The sequence below is a fragment of the Sinohyriopsis cumingii genome, chromosome 2 (assembly GCF_028554795.1).
Source record: "Sinohyriopsis cumingii isolate HCF-2022 chromosome 2, ASM2855479v2, whole genome shotgun sequence".
NCBI classification, from domain to species: domain Eukaryota; kingdom Metazoa; phylum Mollusca; class Bivalvia; order Unionida; family Unionidae; genus Sinohyriopsis; species Sinohyriopsis cumingii.
In genome coordinates, this window is record NC_142962.1 from 58,700,868 (window position 1) to 58,710,024 (window position 9,157).

General features: G+C 41.5%; 1 non-coding gene across 1 annotated transcript; it reads left to right on the forward strand.

The window, feature by feature from the left end:
* Window positions 1-3,373: 3,373 nt before the first annotated feature.
* Window positions 3,374-3,446, forward strand: Trnar-ucu (transfer RNA arginine (anticodon UCU)). Its single transcript has one exon. It is a non-coding gene; the product is annotated as a tRNA-Arg (tRNA).
* The last annotated feature ends 5,711 nt before the right edge of the window (window positions 3,447-9,157 follow it).

Consider the following 9,157-nt stretch of genomic DNA (forward strand, 5'->3'; position numbering starts at 1 on the left):
TACCGACAGGTGTCTGGCTGTTGTTCTCAGAATAAATGTATTGAGAATTAAGTGTGCATTATATTTATTTACACACATTAATTGACTTCTACATAATATGTCCAAGTTCTATGTATAACAACTTCGAAAATTTGCTTATTGTCGAAATGACGTGACTATATGACCGCTGATGTCATTAACATGTAGGTTGCGAGATTTGCATAGTCATATGACTCGGAATGCAAATGGCAGATCCAGGTCAAATTTCAGCAACAACGTACTTTCGTCACGTCTGTCAGCGGATTAAAGACATGACGAATGCTATGTTCACGAGTTTTGAGAAAATTAATCATATTCCTATCGATTTCATGCAGGTATATCTCGACGAAAGGTCGTTCAAGTTTGCTGCTCCGGCTAGTAAGCGGTTACCACATGCCGACCCCAAATTATGTAGGCGAATTCCAACTTTTCGACAGAGAATGGACTCAGACCCTACACCCCAACATAAATGTCCAAATATCAAAAATGGCGTGACAAGGGTCAGAGGAAACTAATAAAAATAGTACTAGCAGCTGCCTCGGATGTCGCTCAGCATTAAGAGGTTATTGTCAGGAATAGTATTCCTGGCGTCAGGATAATGTGACTGGGTGGGACATCATGCTATGTGCATGCGGCATGATGCCCCAGTACTAGACATCACTATAAGCTGTCACACTACCGATATCGTAACGGTATGACTGAGAAATTATTAAAGCTACGTTAAAATTCCAAATCACACCCACCCACACACTCAAAGCTTCGTGTATGACTGTAGATTCTACACTAATAAGTGTGGCTTTATCCGGTAAGCGGCTATTGATGATGACATTGCTTGTCACTGGCAGCTACAACTTTTGTTTACGTCTTTCTAACTGTCTGAATATATGGACATATGGGTACAATGATAGGCTCTGAATTCGATGAATTTACTCTGAAAAGGATATGAATTGTTGAAGACTTTATGAATTCTCACAAGTCAAAAAAAAAAAAAAAAATTTGAATGTTTTGATAATCTCGGTGCTGATTTGGGAAATTAAGAGTTAACAATATTTTTCAATGTTGCATTTTGCTGTTTGAAAGAGAAGACGAATCCGTTCGTAAAAAGATGGAACAAAATTTGATTTCGGAACGTAGAAATTTGATATATGGAACTAAATGCTACATATGCGGGTATATCTGGATTGGAAGATAGTTTGGTAGCATACTGAAGGATCAGTTTCATTCGTCTGAGATATAGTGATAGCTCATTTGCCTGATAATAGAGGAATTCGGAAAAGGAAGTTTTAAGTGTATATAGCCAGAGTCAAAGTCCCTGACTGTGTATCGGACCAAGGATTTGAACGTGGGATAAATAACCTGATCAGTACACACACGATCCATAGTCAAGTTTGGTTTTTACTAATGACCTTCTGTAGCTGGAGCAAGGCCTTCCTATCAGCTCCCGAGAATGTGAGTTGGCTAAGGTCGTTTTGACATTTGTTCCTGAGATATCTAATATGTAGACAAGATTTATTTTAGGTCGAATATAAGGCCAATAAATATGTTCTCCACCACAGCAGGAACAAGACAATCTTCAAGATAAAGCTTTGGATCATAAGGAATGCGATGTTATCGGCCGAAATGCCTTCGGTTAGATTTTGATGTCGAACATTTCAACTCCATTTTACTTTCTTCCATTTCTGAACTCAGTTTATGTTCATCTGTGGTTGACGTTCAATCGTATGCATTTTCTTTGGTTTATAGCAGATCAAAAGGTCTTCAACATACAATGAGCAGTCAGGTCCTGGATTAGGGCATTTCACTGATCTGGTAATTCTAATGCTGATAAGGGTAACTGTGAATGCTGCCCTGAGGTATATCAATCTCATGAGGTTAACTTTGAAGAAAGGGTTCTATCAACCTTAACTCTGAAGTCTCATTTACAAAATTGGAATGAAGTTAGGCCTAGACTGAACAAGTTATTCATTATGCCGTACTTCTATATGATGTCAAAAAATTTCGCCAAGTCGAAAAAGCGGGAAGTATATGTTCTTTCTTTATGAAAATATCTCTAATTAATACATTTGTCATGTCTGACAAGTTGGTCAATTGTGCTTCTTTGATTTCTGATTCCACGCCGAACCTCTGGTACTATGCCATTTAATATAAGGTGCTAGTTTAGTTGGTTATTTAGCATCTATTGAATGGTTTTGCAAATAAATACAGCTTCTTAATGATACCGGACGATTGATCCGTGAATAATTCCTAGATTTAACAAGGGTGTAATCAGGCGGACAAATAGTTCTAAAATATCAGCACATATTTGGGGGTGGGGGGTGTCTGACTTATGGGACTAGAAATATTTAATGACTTTCAAAACACTGTCCCTCTAGCTTCAAGTAGGCCATTATATAGAATATTTGGTGGAAACGAATGAATAACGAATATACTTGACTGAGTGGGTGAAATCCTCAGTGATTTCACTAGTGGCGACTAGTGTAGTTTTGCAGCCGCGAGAGGAAATATATCCGTCATTCAGTCGGAAGAAGCAAATTTTCGTTTTAGTTAATGTCCAAACATATAGGCAGCTTTTGGATTGATTGACCCACGAGAAGTTGAAATCAGTACATCCTAGGTATAAACGAAAACGATCTTCACTCAATCTGACAGTTGGGACATGCATGTGTGAACCATGAGTAAGAAATTGGTTTCTCGGAAATTGTGCAGACTTGTCTGCCTCTAAACGTTCTGATTTGGCATGTGTCTAGGAAGAAGCTGGTGACAATTAAGTTGACTTAAAGTTGGGAGGAGAGGTGTCATGAAGATCATGAAAGAAATTTGATCAAGTATACAGAGCAGAGGGATACATGCAAGAGAATGGAAGTCTTGGTTGTTGCGAGTAGAGGTGGGTAGGGCAGGGTTTTGTAATGAATCAGACTGTAAGATGCTGAGCGCATCTGTCCGTATATAGCAGTGCTTACAAGAAGAGTAACAACTCCTCGGTAAATATTGATACCCGAGGTTAGTTTGACTTCTGAATAGCTGAATATAAAAATGAGAAAGTTTCGGCATCTTTGACAATGTTGCTGAGGCTGTTAATTGTTATTTATCGTTGTTATTGTTTTCGTCTTCGAGAATAATAATAATAATAATAATTGTAGTGACAATAGCAACGACTTCAGCAACAGGAATAACAAGGTAAATAACACTAAATTTGCATAGGGCGTATTGCGTGTGCACAGTTATTTATGTTATTGCTTAAGATTAACATTTCATCATAGAATGAATATTTGTCAGATGATAAATCACAGACAGATCAAATTATCTTTAAGCAACCATCACAGACAGATCAAAATGCGTTTAAACAGCCATCAATGTCTCCGTGGCCTAATGGATAAGGCACCGGCCTTCTAAGCCGGGGATTGCGGGTTCGAGTCCCGCCGGAGGTGGGAATGTATTTTGGTGTAGGAGCAGCAGAGGGGGCGAATCCGACATTTTGTCGAATCGTTATTTTGCTTTATTAATACTTTCTGCACTCAGCGGATCCGGTGTCGTCAGCGCCCGGTAAAAAAAAACGACGTCGTCGTCGGGGGGTCGTCCAATCGTCATTTGGTTTAATTAATACTTTCTGCGAGCCGATCCCAGCGTCGTCAGCGTCCGGTAAACACAGCGACGACCGCGTCGATGTCATTGCCCCCCTGCTGCTAAGAAGTTATTTACAATGAAAATTATTTACAACTAACCGAATATTTGGTCAAGTCCGATACGATATCGTGTCCTAGGATCATGTAAATTTATCGTTACAAATCCATGTGGGGTCGACTGAGCATGACTAAAAAAGTTTCGAAAACCATTAAAGTCCATGTCACCGCCACACCAAGTTTGCCAAATATTTCGTAGCGTGTGTGTATCAACGCCGTTGAATACAGCAAGAATATTACAGTTGTCTCTGATTACTTTTGGAATCTGAGTGTATCGTTGAGTGACATATATCACGTCGGTGTTTTTATGCCTGCCTCTGGAAAATATCCTAGCTGGGTTTTTTTGATTGTCTAACATAACATCATCGTACACGACTAGATTGTTAACGTCGCCATCAATATCATCAATACCTGGTGCATCATTGATATCTGTAATAAACTCAATAACATTTTTTTCAGCGATCGCTGATGCATTCTCGTTAAAATCTTTCAACACCTCGTAGCATCGTTGATCATCTACGCTAGGGGCGATTAAATACAACTTATCCCACTTCATCCATCTCATTATTAAATTAAGTAACAATTGCGTCTTGCCGGATCCAGATGGTCCGATGATAATCATCCGGATCGAGTTTGGTAACGCTGCAACATGCTTAACTGGTTCTCTCGTTTTAGTCGCCGAAAAATCAATTATATTCATATCTCTATACATAAATTATGGATCTATATTGTGTGAAGTGTAGAGTGCGTACTGGCACAAATGATATGACAACCGTTACAACAAGAAATAACAGATCGGCACTTACTGGTAAGTGTGTACAATGCGGTACAAAGAAATTTAGATTTATTTCTGCTAGACCCGGGGATGCTTTAAAAAAAAGCGAGGAGGTGATATTGCAGCCAAGTTATCAAAACTCCCCGGAACACCGTGGGCAAAGTATCCAGGAGAAAAGCACCTCCCAGGATATAGCTACTGTGGCCCCGGAACACGATTAGATATCAGACTCGATGATCAAAATCAGCCGCGACCCGGTGAGTATCCAATAAACGCTATCGACGAAGCATGTCGGATACATGATATAGCTTATCGTAGCGGTGATCTGCAACAGCGTCATATCGCGGATGTAAAATTAATTCACGCGTTAAATGCTATTCCTGATAAATCCCTCAAAGAAAAATTGGCTTCATGGTTGGTAAAATCGGCTATGAAAGGTAAATTAATGATTGGAAGCGGAGCTTCTCGCGCTGGTAATTGAAAACGCTAGCGTTTATAATAACAACATGGAATCCATCTATTATTCTCCGAGAGGATACTGGAAGGGGAAGGCCGCAATTGGTAAACTCGCAAGCGCTGCAAAGGTAACAAAGGCCAATGCGGCTAATTGGTTATCCAAACAGGCTATATGGCAAATCTATCTACCACCACCTAAACAAATCAACTTTTCGCGCTTTGATGTTACCGTACCCAATGAAGTTCATCAAGCTGATATACTATTTCTGCCGCATGACAACGGTTACAAATACGCGCTAACCGTAGTTGATGTTGCGAGTCGATACAAACAAGCGGAGCCGTTAAAAACAAAGTCAGCAACTGAAGTAGCCGATGCGTTTGAGCGGATTTACCGAAGGGGTCCTCTGCGCTGGCCAAATCTATTACAAGTTGATCCTGGCAATGAATTTCGCGGCGCTGTTTTATCAACGCTGAAACATCATAGCGTCGCGATACGACGAGGTCATACTGCGCTACATCGTGATCAGGCAATTGTTGAACGATTCAATCGGACTCTTGCTGAACGGTTATTTGGGTATCAATACGCGAAGGAATTCATCCAAGAAAAACGATCTCGTGAATGGGTCAAAAGGTTGCCAGGCGTAATTGCAGCGTTAAATAACGAGATTACCCGAGTAATCAACATGAAGCCCAGCGACGCGATTAAATACGAGTATATACCCGGAAAATCAAAAATAAATAGCGTTTCCAAGCCGATTCTCGGCGATGTCACTGTTAGATATCTGTATGAACCAGGAGAGCTTGAAGGCGGTAAAAAAGAGCTACTGATCCTATTTGGAGTGTTACCACGCATAACATATCAACGATAACACGATCAACTGGTAGACCACCGATCTATAGACTGGATTCAACTGCCCCACAGCGCGGATTTACACGCGAGCAACTACAAGTGATACCTGACGATACTCAATTGCCCCCGCGTGGTCTTAACTAGCGCCGTTGCGTCTATTACACTCAAGACATGTCAACCTCACATTGTTTTTAACATGACCGAGACTGTTATCGATTCTGTCCACGGTAAATTGGCGAGCGTCTTTATCCGAATAACGCCAGCGCATTACACAATTACAACTCGCGCAGTGATTATTCTGTTGTTGTCGTAACGCAATTATTAATTCGGCATCAATATCAAAACGCCGCTGTTTTTTTTTATCCTGTTGGCGGTAACCCGAGAGTTTTCTATCAATGACGCTTGCATCGATAATGTCGTTGTCGTTGGTGACTCCGTCACTGACTCTGTCAATAACAATTCTTCGAAGCTGATTTATCCTCCGTACTCGGGACACTGCAAGATAGACTAGATTTGACCATTCGATGCGATTATCAACCATCCAAACAATTGTGTCCGTGATGGTTAGTCCCTGCGAGGAATGTATTGTTGTTGCGTATCCTAGCGTCCACGGGGATTTATCAGCACGTAGCGCGTCCTCGACGACACCGATATCAACGAGCACGATATCATTCAGCACGAGAATTTGTTTTTCTGTCCGGCCTGGAATTTCAACTTCAATGTTCTGCCGCCGTGTGTCCGCGGGTCTATAACATAACGGCACTGGACGCGTTGGAAACTTTTCCTTATGCAACGTAAACAACTTCCGCTGAAGTGTGTCCCTGACTATCTTTCTACTCGCTACAATCAAATCGTTTGGTCTCCATGTTTCCCAGAATTCATTTAACGGCGTTTCCGGAATCACCTCGCGGATTATTTCACACTGAATTCTATCCGGCTGTAATCTGATTAATTTTTTAACCCCGAGCAGTTGTTCATCAAGTGCTCGGTAATCAGTATCGGTTTCTTCATAATAGTCCACAAAACCCTTTAACCAATCATGTGGGCCCTCGCCGACAAATGGTGGTGGTTGACCATGGTCGCCACACATGATCACCGCTGTATTCGCGCGCAGCAACCACTCAAGAAACATTTGTAAAGTATCTAACGAAACAGTACATATCTCATCCCAAATGATAACCCCAGGAATAAATTTTTCACCCATTCGATCAGGAGTCCACTCACCGCCGCTGTATCGAAAAAAGCTGTGATAAGTAACGGCGTCAACATTTCGTTGTTTTATCTCTCGCGCTAGTCTATGGGTCGGTGTAAGCACGATTATACTTGCCCGCGTTCGAAATAATTCAATTGCCCGAGTCGTCTTTCCTGACCCGCCACAGCCGCTTAAATAAACTGTTTTGTATCTACAAATTGGATCAGAACACGGTGGTGCATTAGACCATTCTGATAAATTATCACCGCGTAAGTAATTGTTTTCAACGGTGACATCTGCTGACGGGGAATAATCGCGTCGTATTTCATTTTTAATTCTCCATGTACCCCAACTCTCGTCCGGACTAGTAAACTCGGCTACGTTTTCCTTATACGCTACGTCAACATAAAACGAATCAACGGCTACTCTAACCGCGGTATCGGGAAATTTATTTATCATCGAGAATAAATTGATAGCGGCGTAACCCAGCATAGATGCCCTCAAATGTGGATACGCGGGGCTGTCTCCATCGCTGTAGGAAACAACTGTACCCAACCTCGTTCCATTGGACAAGAAAGCTGTTTTGCAGTTCACGTATCTATTTTTTGCCACTGCGTCCTTGATTACGAAATCATATTCTGCGTCATCTATAATCAGCCGTGAGCAATATCGTTTGTAGTCGTGGTTTTTTCCACCTTGTGTGAACTTACCAATTATTCTTCTACCGAGATCTTTTGCCTCGCGGTTTCGTTGGTTAAATATCCTCCTGGACCATTCGATGATATATTCCTCGTCGGCATCAATGTTTTTTCTGGACTCGTCAATTATGCTATCTAGACGCTCCGGTTCTGGTAACCAGACTTCAGTCTGTGCCCGGTATGATATAATCGCGTCACTGACAATCAACGATACAAGCATGCTACAATCAATCATATACCGTAGCAGCGCTATTGGCAGCCACTTCTTTTCAGCCATGTGTCTACCGATCCAAATATAACAACATCGATGAAGTCCTGCCGCGAATTCAAATGATACTATGCGAGCGAATCCGGTTAAATCAAAATCAGGCAGTGGTCCATTAATAGCAACACGAGTCATTTCATGTCTGGGGTGTCCAAATCGTCTAAAGTACTCAGCGGCGGATCCATACCCGAGAAAACTCGCTGGATAACAGGCAACCATATCAACGGAAATCATAGCGTCGCGGTTGTATTCAGTGTTCCATAGTCCACCGTGATAATATTCCAAACAACTGGATTGTACATCCGGTAGAAATTCCTTGCGCGTTGGTCTCCACGCATTTTTCCTTGCTGCAACATGAGCCGCAACCGATGGAATCGTAAAACAATTTGTTAGCAGTTGTTCATCATGCTCTTCAAATTCCATGGCGGTTTTTTTCATCCTGTTGTGAAACGCTTCAGTGCGATATAATTCACCGTTTGGTCTTACAAACTGATCAAAGGTATCCATGTCGTTTTCAGCGCTGCGAAGTAACCACACTGATACAGGGTCGTTTTTACACAAGCAGGCAATAGCATCAAATAGTTTCCTCTCCGCGAGAAAACCATCCCGGGAGAATTCTTCTCCTAAAAATTCTTCGGGTATATACTTTACTGTTCTATCCCGTGGAAATATTGTGATCGCGGGCGTCCATGCGTGTTCGTTATGATCAATAATTTTGATTGGGGTCCCATTTGATTTGTACTTTGATTCGTATAATACTTCACCGGTTATCGTTGTAACGGTTATTGGAAATCTCAGCGATGTTTCTAATCTCGCTATGTCGCTGATGGTTGCTCCACGCTCTTTTACGGTTAGTTCCCACTGGTTGATTTTGCTACGTCGTAAATCAGTCAATTTGTTTCCTCGACACGCATTTGTAAAATGCTCTATTACTCGTTCTGCTACACAATTTATCCCCGTTGACTGTTTCATTGGTTTCAGTTTTCCGATATCAGGTTTCTTATTTAACGGGTATATTCCATAAACAACTGCTGTTTCAGGATACGCTCGTTCATAGTATGGTCTGTCAATTCCGGTTAACAGCCCCGGCTTGGAGTCGCGGCTGACAGTGACTGTTTTCATGTCGCTGAGAACTGGTTCAAATTTATCACGTATGATCCAATTACCTGATTCCACCCGGACAATGAATTTTACTCTGAAGAAATACCTTTTACCGTCAAGTT